Source organism: Carlito syrichta, unplaced genomic scaffold (assembly GCF_000164805.1).
Source record: "Carlito syrichta isolate Samal-C Ts95f unplaced genomic scaffold, Tarsius_syrichta-2.0.1 Scaffold288255, whole genome shotgun sequence".
NCBI lineage: Eukaryota > Metazoa > Chordata > Mammalia > Primates > Tarsiidae > Carlito > Carlito syrichta.
Window position 1 is genome coordinate 1 of NW_007232351.1, and position 8,973 is coordinate 8,973.

The following is an 8,973-nucleotide window of genomic DNA, read 5'->3' on the forward strand; positions in this document are numbered from 1 at the left end:
GAAAAGGGAACACTTCTACACTATTGGTGGGAGTGTAAACTAGTGTAACCTCTGTGGAAAGCAGTGTGGCGATTCCTAAAAGCTCTAAAAATCCACCTTCCATATGATCCCACAATCCCTTACTGGGAATATACCCTGAAGAACTCAAATCACTCGATAAAAAAGATACCTGCACACGTATGTTTATCACAGCGTTGTTCACAATAGCAAGAACCTGGAAACAACCATGCTGCCCATCAAAAGAGGACTGGATTAAAAAATGTGGTACATATACACGATGGAATGCTATGCAGCCATAAAAAAGAACAAAATCATGAACTTCGCAGCAACCTGGATGGAACTAGAGTCTATAATACTGAGTGACCTCTCACAGAAACAAAGATCTGAGTATCACATGTTCTCACTCATATAATGGACCTTGAACATCCAATGTAATAGTATAAGAAAATGACTGATGGTACTGGGAAACTATGGGGGGGAGGCGGATGGGATTAACAGTAGCAAATATCTGTCTGGGGATGGGAAAACACCTCTTATCAACAGGGTGCCTGAATGAAACATAATTGTACACCTAACCCTTAACTGTACCCCACAAAAACATAATAAAAAATATTGATTAAAAAAAAAAGAGAGACAACTCAGGGGGCCTTCTTTAAAGGTAGATTATAATACAGTACATCTGAGGGTAGAGGCTGAGATTCTCCATTTCTAATCAACTAGTGTTGACATTGCTGGTCTGGAGACCACACTTTGAGTAGCAAGATTCTATATGATTGATGACCCTGGAGGGTTATGTTTCCAGCCTGTATGGCCTTGCATGGAAGCCCTGCATTATTCATGTCCCCTATGGTTCCCAAGTGTTATTTTATTTTTTAAAAATAGAAATGGTGTCTCAGTATGTTGCCCAGGCTGGTCTCAAACTCCCGGGCTCAAGCAATCCTCCTGTTTCAGCCTCTCGAGTAGCTGGCACTACACATATGCACCTCTATGCCTGGCTCTCAAGTTTAATATGTTCTTCCAAATATATTCCATGTGTATGTGAGCATTTGCATGGATACCTATGTCTAATTATTTATATAAATGATACAATATTACATATTGTTTCACATTTTTTCCCTCCCATCACTGCTTACTATGTCCTAGAGCATAATCTATATTGGTAAATGTAAAACTGCCAAGTCTTTTTAATGGCAAATTATGATTGCATTGCACAATGTAACTACTATTTAGGCAATGAGTTTTCAAGTGGTAGGGGAGCAGACTATCCCCTCTGACACTCTTAGTTTCAGCTCTTCCTCTGCTTTTGTCTCACATTTGTCTTCTTCTTCCAGCAACATTTGACCTGGAACTTCTATCTCACATCTCCCACAGTGAGTATATAAAATGAGGAAGGCGGCCGCTACACCACCATTTTGTATTTCACCCCAAAGATGATCAGGATTTAGTCAAATCCCGAGTGGACACAGCTGATACTATACCCAGCAATTCTTTGACTTAATATGTTGCATCTATTTTCAGCTCTGGGCTCTGACTTTGTATGACAGATACATCTGGGCACTCCTCACTACCATTTTACATACTTTAGTTATTCTCTATTTGACACACTTCTCACCATTTTATATTCAGAGATATTATTGTTGAGGTGAAATTTCTTATGTCCTATAAAGAGCATTTACTAGTTAGGCTTGGTGGCTCAGCCTGTAATCCTGTGCTTTGGGAGGCCGAGGTGAGTGGATTGCCTGAGCCCGCGGATTCGAGACCTACCTGGGCAACTTGGCGAGACCTCATCTCTACAATACATCAAAAAATTAGCCGGGCGTGGTAGCACACGCCTGTAGTTCCAGCTACTTGGAAGGCTGAGGCGGAAGGATCGCCGGAGTCCAGGAGGTCGAGGCTGCGGTGGCCGGAAGCGGCCCCTGCACTCCAATCTGGGCGACAGAGTGAGACTCCAACTCAAAAAACAAATAAAGAACATTTACTAATCTATATATTAGTAATAGCATTAGTAAATTATTGTATTCATAATAAGAAGACATGCACCAATGGGCTAAAATATAGATGAGGTCAAGTTCTAGAGCTGGCTCTATTAGTAGTAAAACTCTGGTGTTGAGAAAATCTTTTAAATTTGCAGTACCCTAGTTGTACAGATCTAGTAGCTGAGAAACAAAAGTATACAGAAAAGAGTTAAACTTACTTGGGTACAGTATTCTCTCACATGCATTATTACTTTTCAATATATGAACTCTGGAATTTTTATCAATCTGAAGGTTTATCTTTTGAACTTATATGCACTCCTCAGAGATATTGCTGGTTCTGTTCTGGACCACCACAATAAAGCAAATAGCACAATAAAGCAAGCCACATGAACTTTTTGGTTTCCCAGCTAACTGGAGTTGTGTTTACACTACTGCTGCATCTGCTATGACGTTGTGTCTAAAAAATGTACATACCTTACTTTAAAAAAATACGTTATCACTAAAAAATGCAAACGATCATTTGAGCCTTCAGCGAGTTGTAATGTTTTTGTTAATGGAGGTTCTTGTCTAGATGGTGATGGGTAGTGACTAATCAGGGTAGTGATAACTGAAGGCTGGGGTGTCTGTGACAATTTCTGAAAATACAACAATGAAGTTTGCCGCATCAATCCACTCTTTATTCAACAAAAGATTTTTCTTTAGTGTGATGCCGTTTGATAGCATTTAAACATTCTTTCAAAATTGGAGTCAATCCACTCAATCACTGCTGCTACTTTAACAGCTATGTTTATGTAATGTTCTAAATCCTTTGTTGCCATTTTAACAGTGTTCACAACATTTTTTATCAGGAATAGATTACATCTCAAAAAAATGCTTTCTTTGCTCATTCATAAAAAGCAAGTCCTCATCCAAGCAAGTTTTATCATTAAATTGCAGCAATTCAGTCACATCTTCAGGTTCTAATTCCACTTCTAATTCCACTTCTCTTGCGATTTCCACCATAATATCTACCGTGACTTTCTCCAATGAAGTATTAAACCCCTCAAAGTCATCCAAGAGGACCGAAATAAACTTTTTCTTATTAATGTTGATATTTTGACCTCTTTTCATGAAACATGTTCTTAACGGCTTCTAGAATAGTGAGCCCTTTCCAGAAAGTTTTGGATTTACTTTGCCCAGATCCATTAGAGGAATCACTATCTGTGGCAGCTTTAGCTTTACTAAAAAAATTTATTTCTTGTCTTTTTTTTTTTTAGTTAGCATCTCACTCGGTGGCCCAGCTACTGCAGAATTGGCTACTGCAGCCTCAACCTGCTGGTTTCAGGTGATCCTTTTGCCTCAGCCTTCTAGCTGTATCTGGAACTATAGGTGTGTAACTAATTTTTTTTTCTTCTAATTGTAGAGACAAAGTCTGGCCAAGTTGTCCAGGCTGATCTGGGACCCCTGGGCTCAGGCAATCCTCTTGCCTCCACCTTCCAAAGTGCTGGGATTATAGGTATGAGCCACCATGCCTAGCCTACAACATATATTTCTTAAATAATAAGAGTTGAAAGTCAAAATTACACCTTGATTCATGGGCTGCAGAATAGATGTTATGTTGGCAGGATTAAAAACAACATTTATTTCCTTGTACATCTCCACCAGACATCTTGGGTAACCAAGTACATTGTCAATGAAAAGTAATACTTTTTTTTTTTTTTTGAGTTGGAGTCTCACTCTGTCACCCAGACTGGAGTGCAGTGGTCTCTCCTGGCTACCACAGACTCGACCTGCTGGGCTCCGGTGATCCTTCCGCCTCAACCTTCCAAGTAGTTGGAATTACAGGCATGCGCTACCAAGCCCAGCTGATTTTTTGATTTATTGTAGAGATGAGGTCTTCTTACTGCCCAGGCGGGTCTCGAACCCGCGGGCTCAGGCAATCCACTCACCTCAGCCTCCCAAAGCGCGGGATTACAGGTTGAGCCACCGAGCCCAGCTTAAAAGCAATACTTTCAAAGGAATCTTGTTACTGAGCAGTAGGTCTCAATGTTGGGCTTAAAATATTCAGGAAACTATGTTGTAAACAGATGAATTGTCATCCAGACTTTGCTGTTCCATTCATAAAGCACTGGCAGAGTAGATTTGGCATAATCTTAGGATTTGGGGATGGTAAATGAGCATTGACTTCAACTGAAAGCCATAGCTTTCAACAAAAGAGTTAGCCTGTCCTTCGAAACCAGGCGTTGACTTCTCTTTAGCTACACAAGTTGTAGGTGGCATCTTATCCAAATATAAGACAGTTTCATCTACACTGAAAATCTAATTTTTGGTGTAGCCACCTACAACAATGATCACAGCTAGATCTTCTGGATAACTTGTTGTAGCTTCTGCATCCGTGCTTTCTGCTTCACCTTGAACTTTTATGCTATGGAGATGACTTTTTTCCTTAAACCTTATGAGACTACTCTGCTAGCTTCAAACTTTTCTTCTGTAGCTTCCTCACCTCTCTTGGCCTTCACAGAATTGAGGAGAGTTATGGCCTTGCTCTAGATTAGGCTTTGGCTTAAGGGAATGCTGTGGCTGGTTTGATCTTCTATCTAGACTACAAAAACTTTCTCCATATCAGGAATAAGGCTGTTTTGCTTTCATGTCATTCATCTGTTCACCGGAGTAGCTCTTTTAATTTTCTTCAACAACGTTTCCTGTGCAGTCACAACCTGGCTAAGTGTTTAGCATAAGAGGTCTAGATTTCAGTCTTTCTGGGCATTTGACATACCTTCCTCACTAAGCTTAATCATTGCTAGTTTTGATTTTAGTGAAATATGTGCAACTCTTCCTTTCACCTGAACTCTAAGAGGTCATGATAGGATCAACAATTGGTCTAATTTCAATATTGTTGTGTCTCAGGGTCTAGAGAGGCCTAAGAAGTGGAACAGAGATGGGGAAACGACTGCTCTGTGAAACAGTCAGAACACATACAACACTTCCCAATCACATTCAAATTTTATTTAGATATGGTTTTTGATGCTAAAAAAAAGACAAGAAATAAAATAGTAACATCAAAGATCACTGATCACAGAGCATCATGACAGATATGATAATAATGAAAACATTTGAAATACTATGAAAATTACCAAAATGTGAAGCAGAGATACAAAGTGAGAACATGCTTTTGGAAAAATGGTGCCAATAGACTTATTCAATGCAGGGTTGCTGGGTTGCTGCAAAGCTTTAATCTGTGATAAACAAAACAAAACAAAAATAAATAAAAACAATATCTGAGAAGAACAATAAAGTGAAGTACAATAAAGTACACCTTCCTTTATCACTTGGCTAGAGTATCTCAGCTGCTATTAATACTTAATTCATTTCCATGAACATTTGTTAAGAGTATGGGCTATCACTAACACCTTAATAGGCCCTGGGGCTGCACGGGTGTACAAAAATGACCAGGTTCCAGTTACTAGGTAGCTTCCAATTTGAGAATTTACATACAATAAGACAGCTTCAAAAGGTATACAAATAGTAAAAAGTAATAGGTCGAGTGCCATGGCTCATGCTTGTAATCCCAGCACTTTGGGAGACCAACGCAAGAGGATTGCTTGAGTTCAGAAGTTTGAGACCAGCCTAGACAATATAGGCAGACCTCATTTCTAAAAATATATATATTTTTGAATTAGCTGGGCGTGGTGGCACATGCCTGTAGTCCCAGCTACGGTGAAGACTGAGGCGGAAGAGTCTCTTGAGCACAGGAGGTCAAAGCTAGGGTGAGCCCTGAATTTGCCACTGTTCTCCAGCCTGGGTGAGACCCAGACTCGAAAGAAAGAAAGAAAGAAAGAAAGAAAGAAAGAAAGAAAGAAAGAAAGAAAGAAAGAAAGAAAGAAAGAAAGAAAGAAAGAAAGAAAGAAAGAAAGAAAGGAAGGAAGGAAGAAAGAGAGAAAGAAAGAGAAAGAGAAAGAGAGAAAGAGAGAGAGAGGAAAGGAGGGAGGGAGGGAGGAAGGGAGGGAGGATTCGAGCAAAGACGGTGTAATAGTTGTCAAAAGAAGTTTTATAAAGGTAGAGTCAGAATGGAGTGTTTTCTCTTTCTTTTGAGTATAACTTTAACCTGTGCTTATATTTTTATTTTATTTTATTTTTTTACACTTAAAAAAAATATCAATAGCTTTATGGTATACAAATAGTTTTTGGTTACTTGGATGCTTTGTATAATGGCAAAGAAATCTGGACTTTAATGTACCTATCATCCTCACCTGTGCACATTGTATCTGATACATGGTTTTTCATCCCTCCACATCTTACCACCCTCCATCTTCTAAGTCTGCAATGTCCATTATACTGTTCTCTATGTCTTTGCAGATCTTTGGTTTAGCTCCCACTTATAAACAATTTTTGTTCCTGTGTTAGTTCACTTAGGATGCTGTTCTCCTGCTGCAAAAGACATTATTTCGTTCTTTTTGATGGTTAAATAGTATTCCATATCTCTCCAAAAAAATCCCAGAATTTATTTATAAAAAATGGTATATTTATTCTTACATGTTTAAACTTCAGTCACCTTCAAAGTACTCTCCATTTGGTGCAATACACCTATCAGGAAGCTCTTTTCACTGCTCACAACAGTTTTTGAACTTGTCAACTTAGATGCCTTTTAGTGCTTCTGCCATTTTTTGCTTCACCTCTTTCACATTGGCAAAACATTTCCCTTTGAGGACTTTTTTCATCCAGGAAAACAAAAAGTCACTCGGGGCATGACTGAGTGAATAGGGAGGGTGGAGCATGGGGCTCATGTCATTTTTGGTAAAAAAAAAAAAACTACTGAACACTCAGTGCGGTATGGGCTGGTACATTTGTAAACCACCCATCATGAATATGCAAACATGTTTAAAAGAATCTCCAGAAAAATTTACTGAAGTCGAATGCAGCCCCTCACAACAATGCTAGCTGGTACACAGATGCTGATGGGTTCCTAGAACACTCACTTAGTGGGGGAAGCCTGTACTACAAAGGAGCCCATCCTATGAAAGTTAATTCTAGATTTTTGGGGGTCCCCCTTGTGTGTGTGTGTGTGTGTGTGTGTGTGTGTGTGTGTATGACATTTTCTTTATCCACTCATTGGTTGATAGGTGTTTAGGTTGATTCCACATCTATATAATTTTGAATTGTGAATTGATAAACCTCCAAATCTAGGTGTATTTTCCTTTCTTTTTTTTTTCCAAGCCAAACTGTATCCAGCTTTATTAAAGATACTTTTCATAAACAATCATGGTATTTCAGGCAGGACATGGGCAGACAATCTTTAACAGTATACAACAACTTTCAAACTCCCTTCTTTAATGGACTACCAAAATCAGAAAGTCACTGTAAAAACCCAAGGAAGTCTTCATTTGATGCTCTGAACAGGGAAGAAGTTTAGAGTGAGGGTTGACATTTCACATTTAGCATGTTGTTTGACAACTTTTCATAAGCCGACCTTGACTTTCAGGAAATGAAATGAAAATGGTAGAATTTGTCTGAAGATCCACAATCTATAAACGAAAACTGCTGCTCTTAAGAGGGGAGCCACCTCAGTGGCATCACTGACATACTGGTAACCAATTATTGGGGGTCAGGTCCCAACAGATATCTGGGTTTAAGGGAGTTAAGTCTATGCTGAAGGCAAAAGGGAGAAGAGGACATAAACAATGAATGTTTTTCCACACCACAAGGTGTTTGCACCAAGGTGGTTATGTGTGTCAACGTCGGGGAATCCCTCCTTCTGGAAGCCAAGAGGAAGTCTCTTAAAACTAGAAGGGAAAGGTGTTTTCCCCACGTCAATTCAGCTTTGGAGATATTCTATTAGTGACATATGCCCCTTTCCCCAAAAACAACAATGAAGTGTTCTGTGTGCTAACAACATAGTTTTTTAAAAAATTCTGCATTTTTATAAAACTTGATAAAAAATAGTATTTCAAACTGTACAGTCACCAGAAGTACGCAGTTATCAAAAATGCACACACTTCACTTGGCATCTCCAGCACCTTCAGCTTTCTGTGCCTGGTCTGTTTTGGCATCTCCATTTTCTTCAGGGTTATTCCCCTCCATGCCTGCATCGGCTTTTCCCTTTTTCCCTTTGGGTACCTTCTCTCCCTTCTTAGCTGGGGCCTTCTTAGGCTTGGGCTCTGGCTTTGGAGGAGCAGATTTAGCAGACAACCTTGCAGATCTTCTCTGGGGTTCATTCTTCACCTTGGCTTCATCTCCTTTAGCACCCCCTTCAGCCTTCCTCTTGGGCATGGTGGTGATGGCAGCGGAACTAAGGCGTTGGACACGGGGATGGAGCGGCGCGCGGGCTTTGGTTGGTCCGGGGGTCGTTCTTGCCTCTTCTTCTTCCTAGGGGTATTTTCTTTGTATAACGACCGCTGTTTCTTTGGGTAGATTGTAGCAGTGGGTTTGCTGAATTGAATGGTAGATATTCTTTTAGTTCTTTGAGCAATCTCCATTTTGATTTCCATAGAGATTATACTAATTATACACCAACAGTGTATAACTGTTTGCTTCTCACAGCATTAGCACCAGCATCTATTGTTTTCTGATTTTTTGATAATAGCCATTCTGACTGGTATAAGATGGTATCTCCTTGTGGTTTTAATTTGCATTTCCCTGATGGGTAGTGATGATGAACATTTTTTCATGTGTTTGTTGGCCATTTGTATATCTTCTTTTGAGAGATGTCTGTTTATGCCATTTGCCCACTTTTCAATGGGGTTATTTTACTTTTTATTTGCTGATTTGTTTGAATTATTTGTAGATTCTGGATATGAGTTCTTTGTCACTTGTATAGTTTGTGGATATCTTCTCCCATTCTGTAGGTTACTCTGTTGATTACTTCTTTTACTATGCAGAAGTTTTTTAGTTTCACTAAGTCCCACTTGTTTATTTTTGTTTTAGTTGTATTCGCTTTTGGGATTTTAGTCATAAAGTCTTTGCCTAGGCCAATGTCCAATAGAATATTTCCTAGGTTTTCTTAAATGATTTTTATGGTTTC

General features: G+C 39.3%; 1 pseudogene; it reads right to left on the minus strand.

Annotated features, from left to right (window-relative positions):
- Nucleotides 1-7,864: 7,864 nt before the first annotated feature.
- LOC103255562 lies at nt 7,865-8,312 on the minus strand (annotated as a pseudogene).
- Nucleotides 8,313-8,973: the final 661 nt, after the last annotated feature.